The sequence below is a fragment of the Elephas maximus genome, chromosome 5, assembly GCF_024166365.1.
Source record: "Elephas maximus indicus isolate mEleMax1 chromosome 5, mEleMax1 primary haplotype, whole genome shotgun sequence".
Lineage (NCBI taxonomy): Eukaryota > Metazoa > Chordata > Mammalia > Proboscidea > Elephantidae > Elephas > Elephas maximus.
The window spans coordinates 136,916,599-136,937,362 of NC_064823.1; the positions used below are offsets into that span (position 1 = coordinate 136,916,599).

The window sequence follows — 20,764 nt, forward strand, 5'->3', positions numbered from 1 at the left end:
CACGGAAGACATATGTGGCAGTCTTCTTCTATAAACATTTATAACCTTGGAAGCCCTGTAGAGCGGTTCTACTGTGTCCTATAGGGTCACTATGAGTCAGAATCGACCCAATGGCAATGGGTTTTTACCTCCTCCCTCCTCATGTCTCCCTCGCCACATTCAATTCCTGAGTGACCTAAAGCTAGGTGTTGTGTAGAGGAGGCATAGGCAGGCTGGTCAGGGAGACACATTTTTGCTTGAGGCCAAAGTCGTGGTTGTTGTTGTTGTTAATTGCCTTCAAGTTGGCTCCAACTCATGGTGACCCCATGGACAACAGAATGAAACATTGCCTGATCCTACACCATCTTCATAATCTTGAGTCCATTGTTGTGGGCACTGTATATTTTGAGTGCCTTCCACCTTAGGGGCCTGATCTTCCAGCATTCTATGGGACCGTATTCTGTTGTAGGGTTTTCACTGGGTAATTTTAGGAAGAAAGGTGTCAGTCCTTATTTTTCCTAGTCTGTCTTAGTTTGTAAGCTCCGCTGAAACCTGTCCATCATGGGTGACCCTACTGGTATTGAAATACTGGTGACGTAGCTTCCAGCGTCATAGCAACACACAAGCCAGCACAGTACAGCAAACTAGTTTTTGGACGTGGCTCGTCAGTAGTGTGACCTGAGGCCTCTGCTTGCATGTGCCTTATTGGAAGCTGTGGAGAAGAATGTTTTCCCTTGGGCCAGATGTGCATATGGCTGAAGACAGGGCTACAAATATAGGCTGAAGGCAAGAATTTCCACTCCTCTATTTTCCCAAAGTGGTTTCTTTTTGGACACAAACTTCCATCTTCCTTAAATTCCCAAATTGAGTAACTACTTGGAAGGCTTTCCTGGTTGTTTTATTTTAAAATTATTTTTCCAGCTGTAATTTTTCTTCAATCTGGAATTTTACTCTTTTTTACTTGGAACTTCATTGTAAATCCAAGGTTAAGATCAGACTTATGAATAGCCTTGTGTACAGCAGGCGTTTGGGTGTGCCATGTTCTAAACTTGAAATAGGATCCCATTTAGACGACTCCATAATTCCTCGGCACCTCAGTTTACCCCTTTCCGTTGAAATAGGAGGTAATAATAGGAAGGCCAGGGGCAGACCTTCAGATGGAAGGAGATGATAAATTTAATAGTGCCTTTAAGGTCAAGGACAAGGAATGTTCAAAGGCATATAAAGGCATTTGGAGAGCTTCTTGGATATTTGATAGCTTTGGCAATACCTTAGTTTGTTCAATCACAGCTTGTGGGTCTAGAAATAGCTTCTAAAACTATCTGGTCATTTTCCACTTGGGGAATTGTGGTAGGAGGGAGAAACCATCCCTTATGCGACTCAGATCAATGTTTTATTTTGTACAGGGATGTGACTACAAAAACAGATTAATCACATTTTGATGATTCTGGTATATTGTTGTTGTTAGCTACCCTTGAACCAGCCTCTAATTTGTGGTGATTCCATGCTCAATGGAAGGAAACATGCCCGGTCCTCTGCCATTCCCACGAGCTACTGTGGACTGGTCTGTTGTAATCCATGGGCATTTTTGTTGGCTGAGTTTCAGAAGTAATTCATCAGGCCTTTCTTCCTAGTCCATTTTAGTCTGGAAGCTCCGCTGAAACCTATTCAGCATCATAGCAACATGCGAACCTCCGCTGATAGACAAGTGGTGGCTGCAATGCGGGTCACTGACCGAGAATTTAACCCAGGTATCCTGCATGAAAGGCAAGAATTCCACCACCAAACCACCAACGCCTCATAATTCTGGCTTATGTACATCTAAAAATGTGATTTTTCTTAACTATTAGTGAGACAAGCGTTTCAGGGAAATGGGTCTAGGAGCATATGTTTTGTTTTGTTTTGTGTTGCTTCAACCAAATGATTTGGTGAGTCATTTGTTGGGCATTTCCCTATGGATTCAGTGTTGTTTTCCATTGTGTTCCTTAAGCCCGCCTTCTGGGCCACTTAGTTGGGTCTCTTCACCAGACTGTCTGGGGACACATTAACTCCTGCTTCAGAAACTTTGTTCCTGATTAGACATCCTATTGACTTGTCTCTCCCCTTACACCTATCCCCCAACTCAATCCAGCTTCAAGGTCCCCATGAATCTTGGGTCACTCAAACCATCCTTGACTTGTCCAACATCCCAAGATTTCTCCCATCTTTGAACTCCTGTTGGGATAACCATCAATACCCGATCTTTGCTTTTCATCTCTGATGACTTCCTGCAGTTGTACAAATTTTTCTTGAGGGAAGCGACCATATCTTATATATCTTCTGTATTTTCAAAATGCCTAGACCGTGGGGGCATACCCCAGCAATATTGATTGATAAGTGGTTGACAGGCCTTAACTGGGCCTACAGTTTGCACATCTGTCTACAAGGAGCTTCCCTTTATCTTTGTGAGGTTTGACCAGAGTTTGCCCTGAGTCTTACCCAATTACAGAGAAAAATAGCTTTTAAAGTAGGAAGCTAGTTCTGTGAATCCACATTTCCTTTGTTGGGCAATGAGCTAGCTGCATATGGCATAACTTTTGCTGACACACACCGTACTCATTTTTTTTTTGTTTCATGTCAGAAAAGACTATTTCCATTCAAGTCACAAGTGGTGAAGGGTGATGGTGGTTTCTCTGTGACCCCAGGCGAGTCATTTCATCACCTTCAGCTACAGTTTCCTCTCTTGTACGACTTTTCCAGCTCCAAGGTTCAGCAAGCCTATGCTTTTATGGCTGCTCGACTCTTTCTAACATCTCATCTAACAGATTTATTTGTATTTCAAAGGGAAGGACTCCAAGCTGCCCCTTCATTCTCTGCTCTGTATCTGACGTTGATGGATGGAGCTAATGATGTTACTAACCAGTCCCTGGGCCGTCTCTCTACAGTGATTGTAGCTCCTTATATTCCACTAACTAAGGCTCAGACCCTACCTTGAGGGTGGTGGCATTAACTTGTTCCCCGAGGATCATCTACAGGTTCCCGGTTTTGAGAAATTTGTTCTGCTAATCTTTCTGCCCACCACTCTGTATGTTTTTGGTAATACAGAATCTTCTGCCTGTGGTTTGAAAACTTGGGCCAAGTCAATTCTTCTGTTAGAGCCTTTGGAAAGCCCAAGACACATACCAGCAACTAGTAAAGGCTTTGTTAGATGCTCTTTCTCTTTCTTTTATGTGATTGAGGGCAATAGCAAGGCTGTTAGCCATAATTTTATGAGCTGTTGCCTATGTTTCTGCCATGTCATTTTTGGTGTGACATCTTGAAGACAGATGTCCTGGGTAGAATAATGAGTTGATTTTTCACTCCTCAAAAGTTGGCCCTTGTGCTGGACTGGGAGTAGAGGGAACCACCCTATTAGTGGAGATGAATGTTGACATCCTAATAAAAAGAATAGCCAGTCTGCTTTCTGTCATGATTGAAGAGAGAGCTAAAGTTTGGTCTAATTAAGGACTATCTATTATCTAATTGCTAGGAGCACTGGTGGCACAGTGGACAGTGGTCAAGAGCTACAGTTGCTAACCGAAAGGTCGACTGTAGGAATCTGGCAGCTGCTCCTTGGAAACCCTATGGGGCGGTTCTACTGTGACCTATAGGGCTGCTACGAGTCAGAGTCAGCTTGATGGCAACAGGGTTTTTTTTTTTTTAGTTGTTATGTTTAATAAACTAAGACAAAGAAATTGTGCTGTGGAATTTTTAAGAAGTGATTTGATTGGATGCATTTTGGGCTTCTAAAGGATTTGCATCATTTTTCCCTAAGAAGGCATTGTTCAGTAGAAAGTGACATTGGGATTATTCCTCCCTGTTAAGCAAATTCAACATGTGATTTATGTGCTTATGTTTCTGTGCGCACTCAAGGAAGCAATCCTCCTTTGAAACTTAGAAAATAAGGAGGCCAAAAAAAAAAAAAAGAAAGAAAGGAAAATCAGCATTTCAGAAGAAAGTAAAGCTGTTTGGATTAGAACTGAAGCCATGTGGGGCCCAGAAATCTTGTAGTGTCCTGTCCATTTAAAGTCCTTCTTTAAATAAATGTGCACATGCAGGAGACAGAGAGAGAGAAGCCATCCATTTGGATTCAGCGTCGTGTCAGCCTAATTATATTAGACAATGGTGAGCTCAATAATTCCACTTTTCATCCATTGCTGTGGGAAGTTCATTATTATCTGTTTCGAATTATTGTTCATTTCAAGAGCCGTATGATGAAAAAGCACATAGACTTTGAATGAGCACTTGGTACCTTCCCCAAAAGCTTTGTGAAACATTTCTTTGGAAACATTTCTGCTGAGGCTGTGCCTTGGTTGTGAGTGGGCACAGGGGATGGGCGGCTGTGCTTCCCCTTTTCAAGTTTGTTTACCTTAAATACATCTCCATGGAAACAAGGTCTGCTGCTGAGCTGACTTTAGGGTTGCCCATAAGAGGAATGAACAGAAAAACCGAGCTAAAATGCTCATACAATCCACAAAAGGTCAGCCAAGGCAAAGAACTAAGGTTCATTGAGGCCCTCTTCAGGACTGATGATTTTAAATAAGTTTTTTTTTTTTTTTACATTTAACCCCCACAGTTCAGTGCTATTATCCCCCTTTTACAGATGAGGGCCTTGAACCTCTGAACATTTACTCAAATAGTAAGTAACAAACCCAGATTTGAACGCAGCCCTGTCTCATTCTGATACCCACGCTCTTTCTATAAAACCACATTGCCAGTCGTTTCAACCTTTCCTCTCACCTCCCCCAAGCATTTTCCAGAACTATATAAAAAGGGACCAACCCTGATGTTATCTTCTTTTGGGTAAATCAAGTGCTTGTGAGGAAAATAATGCCAGGAAGAAGGAAAAGTAGTGACCTGGATACTCCAAAGACGATATCAGGAACGGCAGTATCTTGACAAATTGCCCACAATATTTCTGGAATCTCAGGCTGGTAGGAAAGCTTCATTTAACTAACAATCTCTTGAGTAGGAAGGCATCCATTTACCATGTTTTTGCTGTGCTTCACTTTGAAGATAAGACAGGCGGTAGACTGGAAAGAATCCCACAGACCTGCGTTCAAATCTTGGCCCCACCACTTATAACTTGCAAGACCCTGAGTAACATTTCTGAGCCACAGATATAAATACCAAAACCAAAAGCCAGTTGCCATTAAGTTGATTCTGACTCATGGCGACCCTATGTGTGCAGAGTAGAACCTCACTGCAGAGGGTTCTCACGGCTGTGAGTTTTCAGAAGCAGATTTCTGGGCCTTTCTTCCATGGCGCATCTGGATGGGTTTGAACCATCAACCTTTTGGTTAGTAGCAGCATGCTTAACTGCACCACCCAGGGGCTCCCAGATGTAAATAGGGTATCTTTATGGGGCAGGGGCTGGCCTCCAGGTGCTCCCAGTAGGTGACCGTAGACAGCACCCTTGACATCTCCACTTATACCCATGATCTCTATCTAAGACATATACAAATATTCAGCTTGTAGAGAGGGTCAACAAGGGCTTCTAGGAAAGGACTCACCCTAAGGAAAGTAGTATGGTATGGAAACACATGTCCCACAGCCAGGCCTGGGTGTTGGAGAGGAGGTAGGGACCCAAGTACTGTATTGTGGCTGGCACTAGAGCTCGTCGGTTTAAAAAGCTTTGTCATAAACTCCACAGCACTTTACAGTCTAATCAGATGATTGTGGGACCCCCTAACTTCCATGGAAACTGAATGCTATGTAAAAAGAGCACTCTTTTCTTTATTTCAGGAATGACATACGTCTCTGATGCTGACATACAGGGATTTTCAGCTCTAATGATAACTAAGCGATGGCCATAGAGGGAGGATCACTAGCTTAGTGTGGCCTCTCCATGTAAATGTCAGGACCTGAGGCCAAAAATCCTACCTCTGTGGGTCACAGATGTGATTGGACACCCAGGTAGGGTCCATGGATATGTCTAAGCAGCCCTGAGTTTTCCCAGAAAAAATAGGGGGAAGGCAACTCTTATGGATTGAATTGTGTCCCCCCAAAATATGTGTTCAATTCCAGCCCTTGTACCTGTAGATATAATCCTGTTTGGAAATAGGAATTTTCTTTCATTATGTTAATGAGATCATAGTAGTGTAGAATGAATCCTAAACCTAATCAATTCTGAGTTATAAAAACACTAGGATAGACACATAAGGGGAAGACAGATGTCATGTGAAGATTGTCTACAAGCCAAGGAATGCCAAGGAACCAAAGAACACCAGGGGCTACAGATGAAGATTGCTGGCAACTACCAGAAGCTTCTAGAAATAGACAAGAAAGGGCCTCTCACTAGAGTCACACCCTGACTTTGGACTCTGGCCTTCCGAACTGTGAGAAAATAAATTTCTGTTCTCTAAAGCCACCCACTTGTGGTATTTGTGTTATGGCGGCACTAGGGAACTAAGACAGCAACTCATTAAATATCGGCCTTCTTTTGGCCAAGGAAGTAGGAAATTGGAGTCATTGAATTTAGTGTGGAGATGATAGTGAGACTGGTCTACAATGGCTTACAAACATAAGATGCTCTGGATATAGGTGACTTGAGGTAAGCCACCTATTACTGAGATGACAGAACACAGTGCCTGGCCTATAAACCAAAACCAAACCCATTCCTGTCAAGTCAATTCTGACTCATCACAACCCTATGGCCCAGAGCAGGCAGTAAAAGTTAGTGATCTTTATCTTTCCAGGGCATAAGCAGGGGTTGGCAAAGTGAGCAAGTCCTGGAGCTTTGCTGTGCTGACCCACATCTCACAGGATTTAAGCCAAAAGATCAGCTGTCAGGGTGCAGTCTAGAAGAAATACTAGACTCTGGATGAGGAGACGAGGTACAAGTTCAGAAATTAACTGGAAGGATCTGAAATGAGAGAGACCAAGTCATGAGGCATCCAACTGGGAGAACTGGAGCAGGCAGAAGAGATTTAGGAAGGTGGAGAAATTTCACCAAAGTCACACAGCTCATTCAGGGCCAAGCGGGACTAGAGCCTAATGGCTCTCTTTCTTTCAACTTTTTATTTTGATACGATTTCAGACTCACAGAAAAGTTTCAAGAAAAATACAAAGAATTTATATGTATCTTTCACCCAGATTTCCCAAATGTTAACATTTTACTACTTTGCTTTATTCTCTATCTCCAAGGTGTCCCTGGGTGGCACAAATGGTTTAGTGCCTGGCTATTTGTTAGCCAAGAGCCACCTACAGATGCCTTAAAAGAAAAACCTGGCAACCTGCTTCTGAAACGTAGTTCTAGTCTGAAACATATAGGGTCGCAATGGGTCAGGGTAGACTTCATGGCAATAAGTTTTGTTATCTCTATCTCTATCTCTATATTATCTATGCTGTTGTTATGTACCATCAAATTGGTTCTGACTCAATGACCCATGCATAACAGAATGAAATATTGCTTGGTCCTATGTCATCCTCACAATACTAGATATGTCTGAGAGATCTTCCTCTACCAAGCAGATGTCCTTCTCCAGAGGCTGGTCCCTCTTGATAACATGTCCAATGTAAGCAAGTCAAAGTCTTGCCATTCTTACTTCAAGGAGCATTTTGACGGTACTTATTCTAAGACAGATCTATTTATGTCCTCATTACATTTTTTTCCAAACAGTTTAAGACATGATGCCCCTTTAAATATTTCAGTAGGTATTTAATAAAAGCAAAAACATTCTCTTTATTAACCGGAGTATAATGATCAAATTCAGGAAATTAACATTGATACACCATTGTCCCCCATGTGTCTGTCAGTTTGTCATACTGTGGGGGCTTGCGTGTTGCTGTGATGCTGGAAGCTATGCCACCGGTATTCAGATACCAGCAGGGTCACCCAGGGAGAACAGATTTCAGCTGAGCTTCCAGACTAAGACAGACTAGGAAGAAGGACCCCTCAGTCCACTTCTGAAAAGCATTAGCCAGTGAAAACCTTATGAATAGCAGCAGAACATTGTCTGATATAGTGCTGGAAGATGAGCCCCGCAGGTTGGAAGGCACTCAAAAGATGACTGGGGAAGAGCTGCCTCCTCAAAGTGGAGTCGATCTTAATGACATGGATGGAGTAAAGCTTTCAGGACCTTCATTTGCTGAAGTGGTATGACTCAAAATGAAAAGAAACAGCTGCAAACATCCATTAATAATTGGAACCTAGAATGTACGAAGTATGAATCTAGGAGACTGCATCTTACATACCTTTGGACATGTTGTCAGGAGGGATCAGTCCTTGGAGAAGGACATCATGCTTGGTAGAGTACAGGGTCAGCGGAAAAGAGGAAGACCCTCAACGAGGTGGATTAACACAGTGGCTGCAACAATGAGCTCAAGCATAACAACGATTGAAAGGATGGCTCAGGACCGGGCAGTGTTTCGTCCTGTTGTGCATAGGGTCACTATGAGTCGGAGCCAACTCGAAGGCACCTAACAACAACAACACATCATTGTCAATTGAAAGGCCTTATTCAAATTTTACCATTTGTCCCAATAATGTCCTTTAAACCAAAAGAAAATCCCAGATCATGTATTTGCATTCAGTTCTTATGTTTCTTCCTCTCCTTTGACCTGCAAGAGTTCCTTAGTCTTTGTCTTTCATGACAGTGACTTTGAAGGATACAAGCCAGTTATTTCACAGAATATTTTTTAATTAGGGTTGCCTGATATTGCCTCATGATTAGACTCTGGCTATACATTTTTGGGGTTGCAGCAGTACGTCAACAGGGAACTGCCAGAAATTCAAGCCAGATTCAGGAGTGGATGTGGAACGAGGGATATCGCCGCTGATATCAGATGAATCTTGGCTGAAAGCAGAGAATACCAGAAAGATGTTTATTTGTTTTATTGACTATGCAAAGGCATTTGACTATGTGGATCATAACAAATTATGGATAGCATTTTGAAGAATGGGAATTCCAGAACACTTAATTGTGCTCACGTGGAAGCTGTACATAGTCATTCGAACAGAACGAGGGCATACTGCATGGTTTAAAATTAGGAAAGGTGTGTGTCAGCGTTGTATCTTTTCACCATACTTATTCAATTTGTATGTTTGGCAAATAATCCAAGAGGTTGAACTATGTGAAGAAGACTGTGGCATCAAGATTGGAGGAAAACTCATTGACAGCCTGCGATATGCAGATGACACAATTGCTTGCTGAAAGCGACAAGGACTTGTAGCATTTACTGATGAAGATCAAAGATTACAGCTTTCGGTACTGATTACACCTCAACATAAAGAAAACAAAAGTCCTCACCAAAACCAAAAAACCAAACCCACTGCCGTTGAGTCGGTTCCAACTCATAGCGACCCTATAGGACAGAGTAGAACTGCCCCATAGAGTTTCCAAGGAACGCCTGGTGGATTTGAACTGCCGACCTCTTGGTTAGCAGCTGTAGCACTTAACCACTACGCCACCAGGGTTTCCAAAAGTCCTCACAGCTGGACCAATAAGCAACATCATGATAAACAGAGAAAAGATTGAAGTCAAGGATTTCATTTTACTTGGACCCACAATCAACAGCCATGGAAGCAGCAGTCAAGAAATCAAATAATTCATTGCATTGGGCTAATCTGCTGCAAAGAGCTCTTTAAAGTATTAAAAAGTAAAGACATCACTTTGAGGACTAAGGGTTGCCTGACCCAAGCCATAATATTTTCAATCACCTTATACGCATGCAAAAGCTAGACAACAAATAAGGAATACCAAAGAAGAATTGATGCCTTTGAATTATAGAGTTGGCTAAGAATTATGGTTACCTGATAACACGTACTTTGGACATATTATCAGAAGGGACCAGTCCCTGGAGAAGACATTGTGTTTGGTAAAGTAGAGGGTCAGCAAAATGAGGATGACCCTCAATGAGATGGATTGACACAGTGGCTGCAACAATGGGCTGGAACATGTCAACAATTTTGAGGATAGCACAGAACTGGACAGTGTTTGGTTCTGTTGTACCTAAGGTCACTATGAGATGGCACTGACTTGACGTAACCTAACAACAATAACAACATACATTTTTGGCAGAAATAACACAAAAGTGATGCTGTGTTCTTCCTAGTGCATCGTGTCAGGAGGCACATGATGCTGATTTGTCTTATGGCTCTTAATGTTGACTTTGATCGCTTATTTAAGGTGTCTGCCAGGTTTTCCACTGTAAGATTACTCTTTTTTCCTTTGTTATTAATAAGAACCTGGAAGTAGATACTTTAAGACCATGCCAATATTCTGTCACTTCTCAAACTTGCCCTCTACTTATAGCATCCATTCAGCTTGAATCAACTGTCACTATGATGATGGCCTTCACTGTGTGATGGTTAGTTTTATGTGTCAACTTGGCTACCCTTTGGTTCCCAGTTGTTTTCCCAAACACGAGTCTAGTTGCTGTCATGGAATAGTTACGTGTGATTAGATCAGTTGACTTTGGGTAGAGCAGGTTACCTTTTGTAGTGTAATATAAGGTAATGTAATTACCTTCCATAAGGTAATCTAATGTAATATAATCAATCACTCAGTTGAGATCCAAAAAAACACACACAAAAAAATGAGGCCATACCTTTGAAAAGTGAATCCTAAACCTAATCACTTCTGAGTTGTTAAAAGACCAGAATAGACAAAAATACATGCACAAACAGGGGGAGTGAGGGTATGGGGAGAGAGATGGTGTGTGAGGATGGTCTACAAGCAAAGAAGCCAAGACTGTATACAAGGAGGGAATTGACACAGCCGAGAAACTGATTTGGACTGTGAGAAAATAAATTTCTGTTCTTTAAAGTCACCCAATTGTGATATTTCTGTTATAACAGCACTAGGAAACTAAGATACTCTGCTTTTTCCAGCCTCTATGCCTTACCTTATATACTTCTTCTTTCCTGAAATGCTTCATGTCCCTGAATATTTACCAAAAATTTCATTCAAGACCCATCTCAAGATTCATGTCCAAGAATCTTTTCCTTGATTTTCCACAACCTGCAGTGACCATTCTCCTGCCCCGCTTTGCCCTTCTGGCTTCAAAATGTTTCTTAGTTAGAGATATTTCTTGAATACTTGGCTTTTCCTTACAACACGACTAGGACCATACAATATTTTATATGTGGTTCCCAAACTATCCATGGTGAAGGACCAGTTTTTTTTAATTTCTAAAATACTGAAGAAAAATACCTAGTCCCGCTGTGTATGACTCACCATGCAAGTTCAACAGCACCCAAATTGGTCTATACCTTGTTCAATGAGACAGGTCCACTGGTCATGTCCTGGGATGTCATGGCAAATGTAAATTGTCCTACAAGTTCCTAAACCCTCCATTTCCAAACTTAACATGGACTGTGATACTTTAAGTAACATGTTTAAGAGTGCCTTCTCCTCTTCTCTCCCCTTTCCTCACTTCCAGAACCAAGAGAGGTTTATAATGGTAATCAGGTGAAACAGAAAATTATTTTCCCATTTGCCCCCATTCCATTTAATTTCAACTAAGATTCCTCTTTGTGACATAACCATCGTCAAAGAGATCTGAGACCTCATGGGTAAAAAGTGATGGGCAGAAGGAGTTTGATGACTGTGAAGGGGACATTAAGGTTAAGGAAATTAACTCCTAACAGCATACTATTTTAAAGGAATAAACAGATCAGCATCCTCCATTTAGATAATTCAATCTACAACAATTAAATGAATGAAGTAACTCATTTTCCCACTCGATTTCTCTTTGTAAAAGCAGAGCTCCTCACCTGACACCCCCAATAGTCATAAAAAAAGGCTATTTAGATATATATAGATAGATAGATTTTCTATTAGGTATCACCCAGCCCCTGAAGTAGGCGCTAGAGAAAAAGAGGTAAAGAAAGCACGGTCCCTGGAGCTGATGGTCTAGCCAGGAAGGCAGCGATAAGGCCTAATGTTTTAGTTATCTAGTGTTGCTATAACAGAAATACTATAAGTGGATGGTTTCAACAAACAGAAACTCATTCTCTTACAGTTTAGGAGGCCAGAAGTCTGAATTCAAGGCACCAGCTCCGGGGGAAGGCTTTTTCTCTGTCAGCTCTGGAGGAAGGTCCCAGTCATCAATCTTCCCTGGTCCAGGTCCTCTCAGCACAGGAACATTGGGTCCAAATGACTAGCTCTACTTTTTTCTGGTGGTAATGAGGTCCTTCTCCTCTCTGCTCACTTATCTCCTTTATATCTCAAAAAAGCCTGTAGATTGTGTCCTACCTCACTAACATAACTGCCTCTAATCCTGCCTGCTTAACATCATAGAGGTTAGGATTTACAACACATTGGATAATCACTTCAGATCACAAAATGGAGGACAGCCACACAATTCTGGGAATCACAGCCTATCCAAATTGACACACATTTTGGGGGGACACAATTCAATCCATGACACTTACCAAATAAAAAACTGAGTTGCACCTGGTTTTAAAACATATTATACCACCACAGTAGTCAAAACAGCCTGGTACTGGTACAACAACAGATACATAGACCAATGGAACAGAATTGAGAAACCAGACATAAATCCATCCACATATGAGCAGCTGATATTTGACAAAGGCCCAAAGTCCATTAACTGGGGAAAAAACAATCTCTTTAAAAAATGGGGCTGGCATAACTGGATATCCATCTGCAAGAAAGTGAAGCAAGACCCATACCTCACACCATATGCAAAAATGAACTCAAATGGATCAAAGACCTAAATATAAAATCTAAAAACGATAAAGTTCTTGGAAGAAAAAATAGAGACAACATTAGGAGCCCTAATGCATGGCATAAGCAGTATATAAAACATTGCTAACAATGTACAAACACCAGAAGAGAAACTAGATAACTCCTAAAAATCAAACACCTATGCTCATCCAAAGACTTCACCAAAAGAGGAAGAAGATTACCTACAGACTGGGAAAATTTTTTAGCTATGACATTTCTGATCAGCGCCTGATCTCTAAAATCCGCATGATACTGCAAGAGCTCAACAACAAAAAGATAAATAACCCAATTAAAAAATGGCCAAAGGATATGAACAGGCACTTCACCAAAGAAGACATTCAGGCAGCTAACAAATACATGAGGAAATGTTCACGATCATTAGCCATTAGAGGAATGTAAAGCAAAACTAAGATGAGATACCATTACACTCCAACAAAGCTGGCATTAATCCAAAAAACACAAAATAATAAGTGTTGGAGAGGTTGTGGAGAGACTGGAACACTTATACACTGCTGGTGGGAATGTAAAATGGTACAACAACTTTGGAAATTGATTTGGTGCTTCCTTAGAAAGAAATAGAAGTACCATACGATCTAGCAATCCCACTCCTTGGAATATATCCTAGAGAAATAAGAGCCTTTACATGAACAGATATACACATATCCATGTTCATTGCAGCACTGTTTACAATTGCTAAAAGATGGAAGCAAGCAAGGTGCCAATCAATGGATGAATGGATAAATAAATTATGGTATATCCACACAGTGGAACACTATACATCAATAAGGAACAACGATGAATCCTTGAAACATCTTATAACATGGAGGAATCTGGAAGACATTATGTTGAGTGAAATTAGTCAGCTACAAAAGGGCAAATATTGCATGAGACCATTATTATAAGAGAACAGAAGAAAATATTCTTTGATGGTTACAAGGGGGGGAGGGAGGGAGGGAGGGAGAGGGGTATTCACTAATTAGACAGCAGAGAAGAACTATTTTAGGTGAAGTGAAAGATACCACACAGTATAGCAAATGTCAGCACAACTGGACTGAACCAAAAGCAAAGAAGTTTCCTGAATAAACTGAATGCTTCAAAGGCCAGAGTAGCAGTGGCATGGGTCTAGGGACCACAGTTTCAGGGGACATCTAGGTCAATTGGTGTAATAAAATTTATCAAGAAAACACTCTGCATCCACCTTTGGAGAGTGGCGTCTGGGTCTTAAATGCTAGCAAGCGGTCATCTAAGATGCATCGATTGTTCTCAACCTACCTGGAGCAAAGGAGAATGAAGAACACCAAAGACACAAGGTAATTATGAGGCCAAGAGACATAAAGGGCCACATAAATCAGAGACTACATCAACCGGAGACCAGAAGAACTAGATGGTGCCTGACAACAACCGATGATTGTACTGACAGGGAATACAACAGAGAATTCCTGATGGAGCAGGAGGGCAGTGGGATGCAGACCTCAAATCCTTGTAAAAAGACCAGACTCAACGGTCTGACTGAGTCTCGAAGGACCCCAGAGGTCATGGTCCCCAGACCTGTTAGCCAACTCTTCAGACAGGGATTGGACTGGACTATAAGACACAAAATGATACTGGTGAGGAGTTACCTTCTTGGCTCAAGTAGACACATGAGACTATGTGGGCAGCTCCCGTATGGAGGGGAGATGAGAAGGCAGAAGAGGACAGAAGCTGGCTAAATGGACACGGGGAGTACAGGATGGAGAGGAGGAGTGTGCTGTTTCTTCAGGGGGAGAGCAACTAGGAGTACACAGCAAGGCGTATATAAATTTTTATATGAGAGACTGACTTGATTTGTGAACTTTCGCTTAAAGCACAATAAAAGTAAAAATTAAAAAGAAAGAAAGAAAAAAAAAAAACCAAGTTGCCATCACGTCGATTCTGACTCATAGCAGCCCCATGTGTCTTAGAGCAGAACTGTGCTCCACAGGGTTTTCAATGGCTGATTTTTTTTTAAGGCATTTCTTCTTAGGTGCCTCTGGGTGGACTGAAACCACCAACCTTTTGGTTAGCAGTTGAGTATGATAATTGTTTGCACCACCTAGGGACTCCGGTAATGGCCTATGGGGGAGAAAAATGAGAGTGCTGAGATCTTAGGAGCTATTTGTGAATAAAGGCCCTCTGAGGAAGTGACCTTAGAAGTGAGAGCTGAAGGATGAGTGGGGGTAGAAGAGGGGGAAAGGGGAACATGCTCCCCCAGAGATGTCAGCAAGTGCAAAGGTGGGCGGGTGGGTCCACACAGTCAAAGAACTGCATGAGCGTCAGTGTGGCTGGAACACACAGAGAGGGGAAGGGGCCAGATGAGGCTAGGCCGATCAGGAGGGGCCAGAAATAGGGGCCTGGTGCAAAGGTAAGGGTCTGAGTCTTGGAGACATTGAAAGCTATTGAGATTTTGAACAGTAAGTAATAGGATCAGATTGCAGTTTTAAGGAGATCCCTCTGCTGTAGAAAGAATGTGCTGGAGGGGAGCAGAATGGGGTCCTGGGGACCAGTTAGACAGCTCTCGCCTCACCCAGGCCGGAGATGACGGTTGCTTGGATTAGACAGTGGAATCTCATGCTGTTTTCATCTTGGAAGGACCTTCCAAGAACAGAGCTAATTAAATCCTTGGAGAGTTGAATGGCCAGTATTCTCGTTTCTCAGATGGGGATACCATTGGAAGGGGCCTTACTGAAGGCGTTTCTGCCCCCAGAGACAGTGAAGAGCTCAACTTCTTGGAGAAACAGACTACAGACCACATGGAGCCCAGGTGTGCGGTACAGGAAGATAGTTAGAGGACTGAATTCTTCCCTTAGAAATGATGAGAAAGATGCTGTTATAGTCCCATTTGCCCTTCACTCGGCTAACTAAAAGGTTGATAGTTCGAATCCACTCAGAGGTGCCTTGGAGAAAGGCCTGATGATCTACTTCTGAAAAATTGGTCATTGAAAACCCTATGGACCACAGGTTTGCCCCACACACAGGGTTGCCATGAGTTAAAGTCAACTCAATGGCAACTGGCTCTTTTTGACTTGCCACTGACAAAGAAGCCCCTTCTGCCCTTCTGACACTTCCACCCAGCAGATCTTGATAGCGACAGGCCAGTAATAGGAAATACAAACTGAGTTTTGGCTTTGACCCTATGAACATCCAAGTTCCTAAAGTCTTGCTGATTGGGAGCAGAGGGGGAAGGGAGGCTAACAAGACAAAGTTTGAAGTACAGTAAGTATTAAAAGAAACACAGTGTGATGACTTTCAAGGAAAAAGGTAAGCCAGTTAGGGGTCATGTATACAAAATAAAAATACAAAATAGTTTCCCTTTAATACGCTAATTCTCAACCATAGTGTTCTTACACATTGGTGTGTTCCCATCAGCCACAAGACATGGTGCTAACAATAAAAATAAAATAAATAATAAAATCAATTATAAAATAATAAGGCAGTTATCACATATTGAGTATTTAGCATGTGCCAGTCACGCAACCATGCATTTGCCTTGAATAATTGGATCTAATCCTAAGAACAGACCCTTATGGTTAGAGTTTTATTATCATACCCATTCAGCAGATGGGAAAACTGAGGTTCAGAGAGGTTAAGTAATTTCCTCAAGGCCACACAGTTTATACCTGAGGGAGTCAGAACTGGAACCTGACACTATCTGACATAAAGCCTGTAATCTACTCCTAGCAATGGGGAAGGAAGGCATCAAGGCTTTTGAGTGATTGACTTCGTTTGCAAATTAGAGTGAGCTCATGGTTATCTGTGAAAATCACTCTCAGTTGCAGGCAGTTTGGCTTCCGTGAGTGGGGAAAGGAAGTGTGGCATCATGGCTGGTAGCTCCAGGAAATATGGATCAAGGGTGATCCCAGGGGAATAATACAGGGGTAAATCTGTCTCAGCACACCTCCATTCAGTTCTTAGTCTCCTTTCTTTCCTACTCCACATTCCCAAGCCTTCCCCAAGGGGCTCACTTGGTGTCCCAGGGAACTTTGTGGCTGCATGGCACTGTGATTCCCTGACTCTGAAAATGCCCAGTGTACATAATCTGAATCCTAGATGCAGTCTTCTGTTACGAAGTCTCAGGCAGTAAGGCTCGTTGGTACTTAGAAACTGAAAATAAACTTAGTAGCCCCTAACTTACTCCCCCTGGTCCAGTCTTCCCAAGGGCAGCTAGAGGGATCTTTCTGAAAGTCAGGCTAACAATGTTATTCACCTTGAGATTCCTCAATGGTGTCACTAACCCTTGGTAAGTAATTTGAATATCTTTTGGATCTGCTCTCTTTTCACTTCACCAACCTTGGCTCTTGGCACTTGACAGTAGCCCCCTCACTCCACCATTGTTATAGCTTGAACGGTGTCCCCTCAGAAAGTTTTGTTGATATCCTAACCCCCGTACCTGTGCATGTGATCCTGGGAAGAGGGGGTTTCTTTTGTTTTATTAATGAGGGCATTATCACAGTACGGTGGGCCCTAAACCTGATCACTTCTGAGAGCTGTCTTATAAAAAAGGAGAATAGACACAGATACACACACTATGTGACCATGGAGACAGATGAATCTGCAAGCCCAGGAATGCCTAGGATTGCTAGGAGCTGCTAGAAGCTGAAATAGACAAAGAAGGTCCTTCCCTAGAATCACCCTTTCAATTCAGACTTCTAGCCTCCCGAACTGCAGAAAATAAATTTCTTTAACTCTGAGGTCACCCACATTGAAGTATTCTTTTTATGATACATATTTTTTGTGACAGCCATAGCAAACTAAGACAATCTCTAGCCATTCTCAGCCACTCCAGAAACCACTAGCAGTTCCCAAAATGCCCCTGTGTAGCCTCTCACCCCCTTGCCTTTGCATGTGATGAACCTACCTCCTGTAATGCTCTTTTTCCCTTTTCTCATCTTTACTTGGCCACCTCCTCCTCATCCTTAAGACTCAGCTCTGGAGTATCATTTTCTGGGGCACTTTTTCTTTCTCCCATCCTTACCCCTGTCTGGCTGGGTTTAGGTCTTCTCCTTTCTACTGTGGGCATGTTTCTATCACAGTGTTTCCCCCATTATGTTACCTGATGCATGTGTGTGTGTAGTGTGCATATTTTCTGCTGGTCTCCACCTTTCTTGTTGAGCCCCAGGTTAGTTGCGTGCACATTAAAGGCTAAGAAAAAGTGGTCTAGCTCTTTCCCAGGAAGAAAAGGAAATGGGTTAGATGAGCAGTTGCGAGTCTCTGCCAGCTTTGTTCAGCCATGTGCCCAAGGAGAGCAACAGAGCCTGCGTTTGAAGCCATGTCTTCTGATTCCAAACCTGTATTTTTCCCTATCCCAGCTGTCATGAATTGGATTGTGTCCCCCCAAAATATGTGTCAACTTGGTTAGCCCGTAATTCCCAGTATAGTGTGGTTGTCCTCACAATTCTACTCTGACACACACGGGATCGCCATGAGTTGGAATCAAACAACAGCAACTCATTGTTGTTATGAGTCTTGGGACATAAGCCTGGAGATATAAATTGGGGGTAGAATTTAATCTAGAAAGCAAATGAGGAACTATTAGATGCCATTACAGTTACGTGCTCGACTGCTAACCAGCAGTTAGAACCCACACAACGGCTCTGTGGGTGAAAGATCTGGGGATCTGCTCCCATAAAGATTACAGCCTAGGAAACCCTATGGGGCAGTTCTGTCACATGGAGTCACCAGGAGTTGAAAATTGATTTGACAGCACACAACAACAACAATGAAAGCATAATATTATAATGGTTATAATGGTAGGGAAACGGGCAGATGGGTCCTATTAGTGCTTTCCTGAGCACCCAGTAGTAGCCGATATTTGTGCCCACTCCCCAACTGGCAGGAGTGTTGACTGAGCTGGTGTTCCCGCTCCCCAGCTGCTAGGAATGTCGGATGCCAACAGCTCACAGCTGCCCCCTTCCCTGAGAATTGCCTTTGGCCAAACCAATAAGAGCTGCCTCGCTCAGAAGGATAACTCCTTCCTCCCACATGGCCCACTGCCCTTGGCTAATTGTAATGAGGCTTCAAAAGATGGGCAGCCTGGCCTCAAAGCAGGACCTATTCTGTGGTGTCACTCCGGTTCCTGAGCTGCCCGTGGGATCAGGCTGAACCAGACTCCGGCTGACTGCACATCTTGGTGAGCTCCTTCCTCTGCCCTCTCCAGCTTCCCTGACCTCTTCTCTCCTGAGAGCTGCCCTAGCTAATCACCTGCACTGCATCCCATCTCAAATGTGCCTCTAGAAACCTGACCTAAGAATCCACCTCTTCCAAGGAGAGCTTTCCCTCTTTTTCCCTCTTGATATTTTCTTCACTGTGTTATGTTTAGAATTGTGTCCACCCAAAATAGGTGTTGAATTTCTGGCCCATATACCTATAAGACATGATCTTTTTGGAAATAGGGCTTTTGTTTTGTTATGGTAATGAGGTAGTATAGGGTGGATCCCAAACCTAAACACTTCTGAGTTATAAAAAGAGAAGAATAGATATAGAGGCTGAAGACAGATGCTAAAGAACACCCCAGAACAACAAGGACTGGCAATAGAAACCAGAGATAAGAGAGAGGCTCACAGAGAGAATTCACACGGCTGAGACTCTGCTTTGGAATTTTAGCCTCCATTGTTGTTGTGTACCGTCGAGTTGACTCCAGCTCACAGCAACCCTATAGCCTTTAGAACTGTAAGAAAATAAAGTTCTGTTCTTTAAAGCCACCTACTTACGGTGTTTCTGTTACAACAGCACTAGATCACTAAGATAAACTGTGACTCAGGGCCCATGACACGACTTTTTTCTCTTCTCTAGGACTCAACCAGCAAGTGATTGCTGAAATTATGAGCGATCTGGTCCTGGCACCATGAAGACGGACGGCAGGACCAATGGACTTCAAATGCTTGGAGTGGTCTGTGGGACGGGGTTAAATGGAGCATGGCATAGGCATGGCACAGGGCTCTGGTGAGTATAAAGCCAGGGAAATGTATGATTTCTTATTAATTTTGAGTCTCAGTTGCAAGAGTCTGATACTCACTCAGCCAGTTAGAAACTAACAATAAAGTGATGATCATCAGGGCTGGGAAGAAGGCAGAATTGCATTTCCCCACCTAAATGGTTAAATGCTTGGCTACTAGCCGAAAGGTTGGCAGTTCAAGCCCGCCCGGAGGTGCACTCAGAAGACAGTCCTGGTGATCTGCTTCTGAAAGGTCACAGCTATGAAAACCCTATGGAAGTGAGTGGCCACATGCTTTGTTTTGGGCAATAAAATGTGAGCGGAAGTGACATGGCCTCTCCTGGATGGCAGCTTTAAGAGCCAGTGCGCACCTATTCATACTCTTCTCTGTCCTGGCAACCAGTGACATTAGAGATGACAGCTGCTCTGTCCGCCTGAATTGCTGGGTAACTATGACGAGGACAGCATTTGCTGAAGCAGAGTAGACATGTAGTATGAGCGAAAAAGAAAAATGGTTGTTTTAAGTCACCAAAACTTTGGGGTTGTTTGTTACTGCAGCGTACTGACTGATGTTAATATATTTTAAAAGTAGCAGCCAGCGGGGGGAGTTGGTGGTTCAGCGGTAGAATTCTTGCCTTCCATGCAGGAGACTCAGGTTTCATTCCCAACCAGTGCGCCTCATGCGCTGCCACCACCCATCCATCAGTAGAGGCTTGTGTGTTGCTGCGATGATGAGCAGGTTTGAGTGGAGCTTCCAGACCAAAACAGACTAGGAAGAAAGGCCTGGAGATCTACTTCTGAAAACCAGTGAATGAAAATCCTGTAGATCACAACAGTCCAATCTGCAACTGATCATGGTAACGGTGTAGGACTGGGCACCATTTCATTCTACTGTGTGTCGGGTCACCATAAGTGGGGGTCATCATGATGGCAGCTAAAAACAATAAGATGCTAACTATATGTCAGGCAATATTCTAAATGCTTTTTCCTTCATCATTTTTTCCTTTTGCTTTAGCTACTCGACATTCAAGAGCAAGTTTCAGAGTCTCTTCTGAGGTCAATTTAGGTCTCTTCTTTCTCCCCTGTCTTTTTAACAACCTCTTGCTTTCTTCACGGATGACGT

The 20,764-nt window shown here is 42.8% G+C and overlaps 1 long non-coding RNA gene across 4 annotated transcripts in view; it reads left to right on the top strand.

The window, feature by feature from the left end:
• LOC126077254 (uncharacterized) overlaps positions 1-20,764 on the top strand; it is an 83,351-nt gene that overhangs the window by 42,026 nt on the left and 20,561 nt on the right. For 3 of the 4 annotated variants that reach the window (XR_007517690.1, XR_007517687.1, XR_007517688.1), the window contains one exon: positions 19,500-19,649. This is a non-coding gene — a long non-coding RNA (uncharacterized LOC126077254). Of the gene's footprint in view, positions 1-18,577; positions 18,838-19,499; positions 19,650-20,764 lie in introns of all 4 variants that reach the window. The other variant, XR_007517689.1, reaches the window with a different exon arrangement.